Source organism: Rosa rugosa, chromosome 5, assembly GCF_958449725.1.
Source record: "Rosa rugosa chromosome 5, drRosRugo1.1, whole genome shotgun sequence".
NCBI classification, from domain to species: Eukaryota; Viridiplantae; Streptophyta; class Magnoliopsida; order Rosales; family Rosaceae; genus Rosa; species Rosa rugosa.
In genome coordinates, this window is record NC_084824.1 from 28,058,209 (window position 1) to 28,070,096 (window position 11,888).

Genomic DNA, 11,888 nt, shown 5'->3' on the forward strand with positions numbered 1-11,888 from the left:
TGAATGAAAAGAAGAAATCCATTCGCACATTACCCATTTATTTGGAACTCATGGAAAGTGGCCATGCATGGTTATCAAAAGTCTCAAGTCAAATAAAAAAAAAAAAAAACATCGAGGCAATGATTAAAATTATCGATGTCAAAGGCACAAAGCAAAAATCAAGCTGGCTAGCTAATTCATCCAAGTAAGCCGATTACAAAGCACGCGAAATGTGCCATAAAAAAAAAAAAAAAACAACTTCAAGTCACACCTCAAGCACGTGACAACATGTTTACAGCGCACCTTGAAGTGGGGGCATTTGTAGACACTAAAAATTTAATGAAAATAAAATTCATTAAATAATTCGGTCAACACTTGAAATTATGACCGAACAGATACAAGTCGACATTTGGGTCCCACAAAATGTGCACGTGGCTTGTGAGTAAGCAAAACCAAGCGGACTCAGGGAATGACACGTGGCGGCATACAAAAAGCCCGATGGCAATAAATAAATTTGTTCCGACTTAATCAGCTGATACAAAAAACGGATCAATCAAATTAAATCAATTGATTCCGAGTCAAATCAAGTATTAAATTTCGTCTGCTGATTAAATGTCAATTTGTTTAAATTGATAATCAAGATGAAAATCAGCCATCAAATTAATTGGCTAATTCCTTAATAGTCGTGATTAAATCAGTTAATAAAAGCTGATTGATTTGATTATGCTATTAATGAAATACAATCAAAATCAGCCATCAAGTTAATTGGATAATTCCTTAATAATCGTGATTAAATCAGTTAATTATGGCTGATTGATTTGATTACGTAATTAAGGAAAATACAATTAATTACGTGTCATCAAGGCATTCCAAATTGAGAGAGACGCCGACACTATAAACACTCCTTCTCAAATCAAGAGAAGGACTTCAGCCAAAATAGAGAAGAAAATACTCTCGGAATCTCTGAAGCCTCCCAAGCACGTGTGAAGAACCCTCAAGCTGCCAAATAGCCGGTTCCTCACCAACCTCAAGTCAAAGCGTTCGTCACGTGTCAACTCTCGTGATCATCATACCACTCAAGATCAAGCGTCAAGCCCTTGAGCGAAATTCATCGTCGGAGATCGAATCAGAGGATTACCAAAAATTGTAACCCGCACTTAAATTAATAAAATTATTATTTTTGTACACGTGTCTGCATTCTCTTTGCTTTCAGATTTTCGTGTTTACACTGATACCAGAAAAACATGAGTAATAACAAAATTTTTCTTCAATGGTTTTGGAAGTAATCCACTTATATCACGAGAACAATCACATAGTAATTATTTAAAAAAAAAAAAACAGAGAGAGAACAAAACAAAACAGAGTTTGACTTTGTGTATCAAATTTTCCAGAACATGAACCATGCTGGATATACAGAAGCAGAACATGATTTAGGCCATACATGAGAGAAATTGATATAAAGCATTCCTAAATGAATAGCATCAAGAGCACATAAATAAGGGCATGCAAAATGTTATTGAAATCTAATGTGAATTGATAAAAACCTTCTTTTGCCGGAAAAGTGGCTAAGACGACCAGAAGGAGAGAACATGATAAGAGCAATGTCAATGTCACAAAGGATGGAAAGCTCATAGGCTTTTTTAATGAGTCCATATCTGCGCTTTGAGAATGTAACTTGCCGATTGGTGTTGTTTTCTATTCTCTTAATCTCCAGCTTAAAACGAACCATCTTGATCTGTCCCGAGTATATCTAAATCTATGAGGGTAAATTTAAAAAAGGAAAAAATCTAAGAGAAGTATCCTCCTATTCATCATATATAAACAATGCAAGGGGAGGAAGAAGAAACAGCTTAAAACAAGGGTGGTTGGGGTACACTTAGTCTCATAAAAGCAGAGCCCTAGGGTTTCTGAGTAGAGTGTGGTGGCGGCGCGGCAGTCTTCACCGGCGGGCCTTCGTCGTAGGTCGTGAGTTGCAGACTTCAGTGTCTGTTTGGTGGTGACAGAGGGTCGGTAAGATCCGGGTGGTTTCTTGGATCCGGGTGATAGGTTTGGGCGCTGTTGGATCGAGGCAGATCGACAGCGTTTCTGGAAGGCTGATACCGGCGTGATTGGGGTCTGGGTCAGAAGGCAGATCTCTGGGCGCTAGTGTTGAAAGCGGGACGGTGAGTTAACCGGTCGGATTCGGAAGTCTTCCTCTACTTTTCGGCATGTCCAGCGTCTTGGTGGTTTTGTACAGGGGAGCGGCGGCTCTCAGGTTGCAGTTTTTGGCTTCTATTGATTGCGAGTGGTGGTGGACAACTTTGGGTTCACCATGATCGGGCTTGACACTGATCGAGGTCTGCCGCCGGAGATGGTGGTGGCGGCGGTGGCAGATTGGCAGCCAGTGCACATGTCTCGGGCTAGCCTCGTTGCCTAGGTCTGGGGCTCTTAGTTTGGGTTTGGGCCATTTGGGCTCAGTCTCTCTTGGGCCCATTTGAGTAGGTCTGATTCAATCCAGAATTGGGCCAGGTTGGAGGGTGTCTTGCCACATTCGTTCATTACTTAGTGCTTTGTGCTGGCCTGGCCCGAGAGTTGACCTCCTTGGGTGATGCAGGGCCTTTACGGTCTTTAAAGTGCCAGTCGTGATTCAGATCATGGTTCTATGGAATTGGTAATTATCTCGAGTTGGACTGGAGAAAGCGGCTTATGGATGAGGAATTGACTCCTATTTGTTTGCTAGGAAGTAGCTTTCTACTTCGTACCACAATTGCGTGATTGGCGGATGGTTGGCTAGAAGATGATTTTGCCTCAGAAGACACGGAGTTGTTCTTTGTATATGAGTCAGCTTAAAAAGTGGGCTCCATTTGATTTGTAATGAGTTACAGTACTTAGATAGGAACTTGGTTGTTATCCCACCATTTTTCTGTCTTTATGGATATGTAGACTCTGGCATTTTAGTTGGTCATCGATCTAATGCAATGAACCTTCTATTTCAAAAAAAATAAAAATAAAATAAAAATTCCATAATGTCCACATTTTGGAGGAATTTTTTTTTCTTTAGGTTTAGGGCGCCGTCAAACTTCGAGAAAATGGTCTTTGACTACCATTTTGGAGAAAATTTTCCTTAGATGTACTTTTTTTTCAAAATTCATTATGCTATGTATAACGTTTTGGTACTTGAGCCTTTATACATTCAAAATACTTTAAATTACACCAAGAACTGTGAATCGGAGATTCGAGAAAGTCATTGCACTCTCTATGAAATGCAAATGGATCTTCATCTCATCACACATTCGCTCTCCAACTCTAGCTAGCCTAGCTAGATTATCCTGTTGACGAGAGTCACTTCCTTGACTCACGGTCAAGGCTGGCTGTTGATGGTGCTATCAGAAAGGTGATGATGTTAACCCGTATGCAAGTCAACGTGAGCTGCTCTAGTATTGACCAATGTGTGGAATACAGCTAGCTGTCCTCCATGTTGTGGTGGTCTACATATATCCTGATGTGGTTTTACCTAGCTGAGAGTAATTTCTATGTTTCAGTTGTAATAATTGTTAAGAGTAATTCTCAAACTATAAATAGAGGTTGTGATGTAAGAATTAGGGTGTGTTGCATTAATTGAAGAATCTCCGAAAAATTGTTCCAGCTTTGCTCTCTTCTCGCTTTCTTCTCCTCCATTGTTGATAGCTTGAGATCTTTAAGGTTTAGCTATGGCTGCCATGTTATCATGGTATCAGAGCAGGTTACCCACGTGTTTAGTTTCAGCGATAGCCACACGTGCTCACCGTCACCCAATATAACTTGTCCACATGTATGGCTTGAGAAATCGCCACACGTGCGGGGGCGTGTTGAGAATGTGATAAAATATAACTCCAATATTGGAAAAATATAACTTTGCTAATGGGTTTATAAGGGTTTGAGCCACTCCATCCATTGCCAATTGGTTTTGGATGTGAACCCTAGATTACTTTATCATGGTATCATGATAACATGGCCGCCATAGATCACAAGCTTGAAATGTAAGTAAGCTGAAGAAGAACTTACAGAGAGAGAGAGCAAGAACTAATTTTCAGCAATAATGAAAGTCTCGTTAATTATTACAACACATTTAGGCTATTTATAGCAACTCAAAAACGGAAAAGAAAACCCTAGCATGTTTAATTATTACAGCATGTAATTGCCAGCATGGCATAGGCCACATCACTAGCAGAAAGTCAACATTCTCAAGACCTGATGATGACTAGCATGATATAGTTGACTCGTTAACACCTCCCCTCAATCTCAGCAGGGGCTAGCACACTGAGTTTGGAACGATGTTCTTTGAAGATAAGACTATGTAGACCCTTGGTGAATATATCAGCAGTTTGTTGAGCAGTTGGCACATATTGTAACAACAAGTCCTATCTTTGCACTCTTTCTCTGACGAAATGGAAGTCATTGTCAAGATGCTTGATCCTAGAATGAAAGACTGGATTAGAGCAAAGTGCTAGAGCAGAGAGATTATCACACTTTAGCAGAGGTGGAGCTGGAATCTTGATACACAAGTCACAAAGAATAAGTCTCATCCAGGAGATTTTTGCAGCAGTATTAGCAAGAGCTCTATACTCAGCCTCAGTTGAACTTCTTGACACAGAGCCTTGCTTTTTAGATTGCCATGAAACAGGACAGTGTCCCAAATACACAATGAACCAGTTGTAGACCTTCTATGATTAATTTCTCCAGCCCAATCTGCATCACTGTATGCATTAATGTATGGAACACTTTGTCCAAACTTGTAGAATAAGCCCTTGCTCAATGTTCCTTGTAGATATCTCAAGATTCTCTTGACAGAAGCAAAGTGAACATCTGTAGGAGAAGACATGAACTGACAAAATGTATTCACAGCAAAAGAAATATCTGGTCTAGTGAAAGTAAGATATTGTAATGCACCCACAATACTTCTGTATAGAGTTGGATTGGTTAAAGGAGTCCCTTCATTCTAAAGCAATTGAGTATGAGGAAGACAAGGTGTAATGCAATCCCTGCATGACTCCAAACCAGCCTTGGCAATAAGATCTTTTGCATATTTTTCTTGTGAAAGGAGAACACCAGTCTTCTTGTACTGAACTTCAATGCCTAAAAAATAAGATAAGGGACCAAGATCTTTCATATCAAAGACTTCACCAAGTTCATGGACCATAGTTGAAATACCAATTCTATCAGAACCTGTAATCACAATGTCATCCACATATAGGAGCAAGGCTATCATTCCATGATCAGTGCACTTAACAAAGAGACTTGGATCTGAGTGTGAATATTTGAAGCCTAAAGTAGGAAGAAAGTTGGTAAATTTTTCATTCCATGCTCGAGGAGCCTGTTTTAGACCATACAAGGACTTCTTAAGGAGGAACACATGGTTTGGATAGTCAGGATCAACAAAGCCTTGTGGTTGATGCATGTATACTTCTTCTCTAAGATCACCATGAAGGAAGGCATTTTTAACATCAAGTTGCCTTAATTCCCAGTTATTCATAGTAGCAAGAGCAAGTATAATTCTCACAGTACTATGTCTAACAACTGGACTAAAAGTCTCCTCATAGTCAAGGCCTTTTTCTTGACTAAATCCTTGAGCCACTAATCTAGCTTTGAATCTAGATATACTTCCATCAGGATTTTTCTTGATTTTATAAATCCATTTGCTCCCAACAATGTTTTTCCCTTCAGGCAAGGGAACAAGATTCCAGGTCCCTTGTCTTTTTAAAGCATCAATTTCTTCATTCATTGCAGTCTCCCACTCTGGTATACCAACAACTGCTTTGAAATGCTTTGGTTCAATAGGATCATGTATTTCTAGCACAGAACTAAATCCACTAAAGAAGGTAAGATCATCAAGTAGAGACTGTTGAACAACACAAGAGTATGCACAAAACTCATGAAAAGACTCCTTCTTCACTATACCATTCTTGGCTCTAGTCATCATGGAATGATTATTATATGACTGATCTGGATCATTGATAAATTGCAGTTCTTGTGACAACATAAGTTCTTGTGAATTGTTCTCATTAGCAGAAGGAGAATGAGCAGGCATAACTGTACGTAACACCATTATCACCATTACTCTGAGAAGAAGACTTAGAAACAATACCACTATTATCATCACCACTAGTACCATTATCATTGTTATCATTATCACCACTAGCATTAGTGTCAGCATAAGCATTATGTACCCCCCATCAGCCATAGCTGGAGAGCCAGAAAGAGGCTGAGAAGGGCCAGCAATGGGAAGCACAACTTGCACTTGATCAGGTGTCAGGACATGCATCATGGGAGTAGGGGAAGGCGCAGACGAAGGGGAAGAAATAACAGGAGAAGAAGAGACAGAAAAAGACTGAGAAGAAGAAGTAGGAGCTGATGATAGTGGAGGAGAATCATGTGGAACTTAGAAAGGAAAGATAGACTCATCATAGACAACATGTCGACACATCCACAACTTTTTCTTGGCAATGCTATAACAAAATACACCCTTGAATCCTAATGCATAACCTAAGAAAACGCACTGAACAATTCAAGGATCAAGTTTGTCATGGGAGTAGGGCCTGAGATAAGGGTAACAAGCAGAGCCAAAGATTTTGAGAGAGGACAAGTTTGGTGAAGAACCAAAGAGCTGAATATATGGAGAAGACATGTGTAACATGGCCATACCTAAACCTTAAAGATCTCAAGCTATCAACAATGGAGGAGAAGAAAGCGAGAAGAGAGCAAAGCTGGAACAATTTTTCTGAGTTTCTTCAATTAATGCAACACACCCTAATTCTTACATCACAACCTCTGACTATAGTTAGAGAATTACTCTTAACAGTTATTACAACTGAAACATAGAAATTACTCTCGGCTAGGTAAAACCACATCAGCATATATGTAGACCACCACAACATGGAGGACAGATAGTTGTATTCCACACACTGGTCAAGACTAGAGCAGCTCACGTTGACTTGCATACGGTTTAACATCATCACCTTTCTGATGGCACCATCAACAGCCAGCCTTGACTGTGAGTCAAGGAAGTGACTCTCGTCAACACCTCCCCTCAATCTCAGTTGGGGTTAACCAAACTGAGATTGGAGCTGTGTGTACTGACTACTGAGCTTGTGTAACTCTTTCGTAAAACTATCTGCAGTATACTCAGAAGCTGGAGTATGCTCAGAAGTAGGAACATAATGAAGTAACAGATCATACCTTTACACTTTCTCTCTAACAACATGAAAATGCTTTGCGTACCAGTTCTTGATGTATCCATACTAGTTCTATGAATTAAGGCACAAAAATCTTGAAATAGTTGAAATGTCATCTTCTTGACAATTTCATTTTTGGCTCTGGTAAGCATGGAATCATGATTATATGCTTGATCCATAGTTTCTCGATCATAATCCAATTGAGGTTCTGCCTGGACTGCTCAGTTCTAGTAGCCATGCGATTAGAGATGTTTTTAGCTACTCCTGGTGAATCAGACTTTTGATTCTTGGAGCCACCTTTACCAATTGTGTTTGGAGAAAGTTCAACCCTTGAAGGCACCTCCAGTTTATTGACTCTGTCATTTTCAATTCCAGTTTTAACTAATGCTTGACCATTAATTAAATCTTTTGCATATCTTTCTTGACAGATGACCACCACATTATGTCTGTAACTGATCTCTTGCTTCCTGAGGCCATTAATTTCTTCATTCATAGCAAAATCCCACTTTGATTTTCGAACAGCAGTTTTGAACGACTTTGGTTCTGTAGCATCATGGATATCCAATGCAGAAGTAAAGCCATTGAAGTATGCAAACTCATCAAACAATTTTTGTTGAGCAATGCAGGAATAAGCACAAAAATCTCGAAATGTCTTCTTCTTGATACTTATACATTTGGCTTTGGTAAGCATGAATTTCCCATAAATCTGACTTCTTCTTTGATCAAATTGTTCACGAGGTAACTGCAACTGTGCATCAGCTTGATCATTATTTATTACATTCTGATCTCCCCCATTAACCACAGCAGGAGAGACTCCAATGTGGGTGTCAATAGAGTTACCCATAGTAGAACAGATAGGAAGAATAACTTGTGACTGATCCGGACTAAAAGAAGGACTAGGAGAACAAGTACTTGCATATGAAAAACCCTGTGCAGTAATAGAAGCATAAGAAGAACTAGCTCAATTGGTATTATGCACAGTCATTGCAGCAAGAGTAGAAGGTGGTTCAGCTCCTTGAAATGCATAGTTTGACCTGTGATGGCAGTCCAAGGCTGCATGTCCCTTCAGACCACAGATTTAACAAATGGTCACAGAGTTAGAGAGATTATCAGGAAGGATATCATTCCTGTAGAAGCAATTTGCAGCAGTGTGGCCCTTCTTCCTACAGATTTGACACTCTGGAGACGACCCAAAATTATTTTTGCAGCCTCCACCATTTTCAGACTTGTTGCCAATGTTATTCCCATTGCCATTCATATACCTCTGAGACTCATTCTTCTTAGTTCTCATAGTAGAGAAGGCTGGCATTATATTCAGAATAGCCCTATTTATTGGAATATCTCTTTCAGCAGCTAGTAATTGAATCCTCAATTCTTGCATTGTAATTGGGGTTTTCCTTGCCCGAATAATTGCTTTTATGAGATTAAATTCTGCAGGCAAACCATTGAGTAAAACCACAACAATATCCTCATCTTCCATCCTCACTCCCAATGCATCCAATTGGTTCTTTGCACGTGTGATTTTCATCAAATATTTCTCAACTGAATCCATTCCCTTTGTAATTGTATATAGATCGGTTTTTAATTGCATGACATGTGATCTCGAAACTATTGCATATCTATCATTCAACCTCATCCATGCTTCTTTTGATGTCTTGCTGCCCACCACATAATCCATTAGATCAGAAGAGAGTGTGGCAATTAGAAGGCTTAATATGGCCTTGTCAGTCTTCTTCCCCTCTTTGTAAGTTGCAGTTATCTCACCAGTTACTCCCTCATCATCAGTGATCACATACTTTGAAGGACAAAGAGTATTGCCATCAATATAACCGAAGAGATCCTGTCCTTCTAAAAGAGTTTGAAATTGGTAGCGCTAAGTAATGAAGTTCTTGTCATCCAATCTTCTCGTCATCATACTAAGTAACATATAAATCTGAAATGGAGTTTGACTAGTGGCCATATTTTCTCTAATCAGAGTTTGCTGGACACCAAAGCAACTATGTTCAATAATCCAACTCCAAAATGAATCAATGAAACTCCGAATTCACAACTCACCAAATTTTGTTTGTTTTTGACTACCACCAAAACTTTATGAAAATTTTGTTTTCAGAGCCACCGTATGGCTTGCAGCATGACTTCATTTTGTTTAATTCAAGACTTTGTCATTCAACATGAGCATTCAATTCTCAGTAACAATACAAATCATCATAACTCTGTTTACTATTCCAAAAGCTTCAGTGCTTCATAGATCAATGCAAGTTTTCAATCATAGCAGCATCCATCATATATAGGTAGATTCCAACAACAACACACATGTATAGCATTGTAGATACTCCAAATGCCAGTAAACTAGGTGAATTGAAAAGATAATACCATGAATTTGCAAGCCACAAGAATAACGAGCCTCCAAAATCCATATCCAAAATCAAATATGTACAGTTGAGCCCCTTGTTATCAATCTATTATGTGATCACAAATTCCACAGCTTATGAGCTAATATATCATCACACTTCACAGATTAAAGATCCAGATGATGCACGAACAGTGAGAAACAGCTACAGTACTCAGATCCAGAGTATGAATGTGAAAATAGGCGATCTGAAGTGAGAATTGAACTCTGATTAGAGAAAATATGGCCACTAGTCAAACTCCATTTCAAATTTATATGTTACTTAGTATGATGACAAGAAGATTGGATGACAAGAACTTCATTACTTGGCGCTACCAATTTCAAACTCTTTTAGAAGGACAGGATCTCTTCGCGCGGTTATATTGATGGCAATACTCTTTGTCCTTCAAAGTATGTGATCATTGATGATGAGGGAGTAACAGGTGAGATAACTGCAACTTACAAAGAGTGGAAGAAGACTGACAAGGCCATATTAAGCCTTCTAATTGCCACACTCTCTTCTGATCTAATGGATTATGTGGTGGGCAGCAAGGCATCAAAAGAAGCATGGATGAGGTTGAATGATAGATATGCAACAGTTTCGAGATCACATGTCATGCGATTAAAAACCGATCTATATACAATTACAAAGGGAATGGATTCAGTTGAGAAATATTTGATGAAAATCACACGTGCAAGGAACCAGTTGGATGCATTGGGAGTAAGGATGGAAGATGAGGATATTGTTGTGGTTTTACTCAATGGTTTACCTGCAGAATTTAATCTCATAAAAGCAATTATTCGGGCAAGGAAAACCCCAATTACAATGCAAGAATTGAGGATTCAATTACTAGCTGTTGAAAGAGATATTGCAAATAGAGCTATTCTGAATATAATGCCAGCCTTCTCTGCTATGAGAACTAAGAAGAATGTGTCTCAGAGGTGTATGAATGGCAATGGGAATAACATTGGCAACAGGTCTGAAAATGGTGGAGGCTGCAGAAATAATTTTGGGTCATCTCCAGAGTGTCAAATCTGTAGGAAGAAAGGCCACATTGCTGCAAATTGCTTCTACAGGAATGACATCCCTCCTGATCGATCATCTCTCTAACTTTGTGATCATTTGTCAAATCTGTGGTCTGAAGGGACATGCCTTGGACTGCCATCACAGGTCAAACTATGCATTTCAAGGAGCTGAACCACCTTCTACTCTTGCTGCAATGACTGTGCATAATACCAATGGAGCTAGTTCTTCTGATGCTTCTATTACTGCAAAGGGTTTTTCATATGTAGGTACTAGTTCTCCTCGTCCTTCTTTTAGTCCGGATCAGTCACAAGTTATTCTTCCTATCTGTTCTACTATGGGTAACTATCTTGACACCCACATTGGAGTCTCTCCTGCTATGGTTAATGGGGGAGATCAGAATGTAATAAATAATGATCAAGCTGATGCACAGTTGTAGTTACCTCGTGAACAATTTGATCAAAGAAGAAGTCAGATTTATGAGAAATCCATGCTTACCAAAGCTGATGCACAGTTGCAGTTACCTGGTGAACAATTTGATCAAAGAAGAAGTCAGATTTATGAGAAATCCATGCTTACCAAAGCCAAATGTTTAAGTATCAAGAAGAAGACATTTCGAGATTTTTGTGCTTATTCCTGCATTGCTCAACAAAAATTGTTTGATGAGTTTGCATACTTCAATGGCTTTACTTCTGCATTGGATATCCATGATGCTACAGAACCAAAGTTGTTCAAAACTGCTGTTCGAAAATCAAAGTGGGATTCTGCTATGAATGAAGAAATTAATGGCCTCAGGAAGCAAGAGATCAGTTACAGACATAATGGCGTGTTCATCTGTCAAGAAAGATATGCAAAGGATTTAATTAATGGTGTCTGTCAAGAAAGATATGCAAAGGATTTAATTAATGGTCAAGCATTAATTAAAATTGGAATTGAAAATGACAGAGGCAGTAAACTGGAGGTGCCTTCAAGGGTTGAACTTTCTCCAAACACAATTGGTAAAGGTGGCTCCAAGAAGCAAAAGTCTGATTCACCAGGAGTAGCTAAAAACATCTCTAATCGCATGGCTACTAGAATTGAGCAAGTCCAAGCACAACCTCAATTGGATTATGGTCGAGAAACTATAGATCAAGCATATAATCAACATTCCATTCTTACCAGAGCCAAAAATGAAATTGTCAAGAAGCTGGCATTTCAACCATTTCAAGATTTTTGTGCCTTAATTCATAGTACTAGTATGGATACATCAAGAACTGGTACGCAAAGCATTTTCATGTTGTTAGAGAGAAAGTGTAAAGGTATGATC

General features: G+C 39.0%; 1 pseudogene; it reads right to left on the minus strand.

Moving 5' to 3' along the window:
• Nucleotides 1-1,708, minus strand: part of LOC133711488 (agamous-like MADS-box protein AGL104) — a 22,307-nt pseudogene extending 20,599 nt beyond the window's left edge.
• Between the last annotated feature and the right edge of the window lie 10,180 nt (nt 1,709-11,888).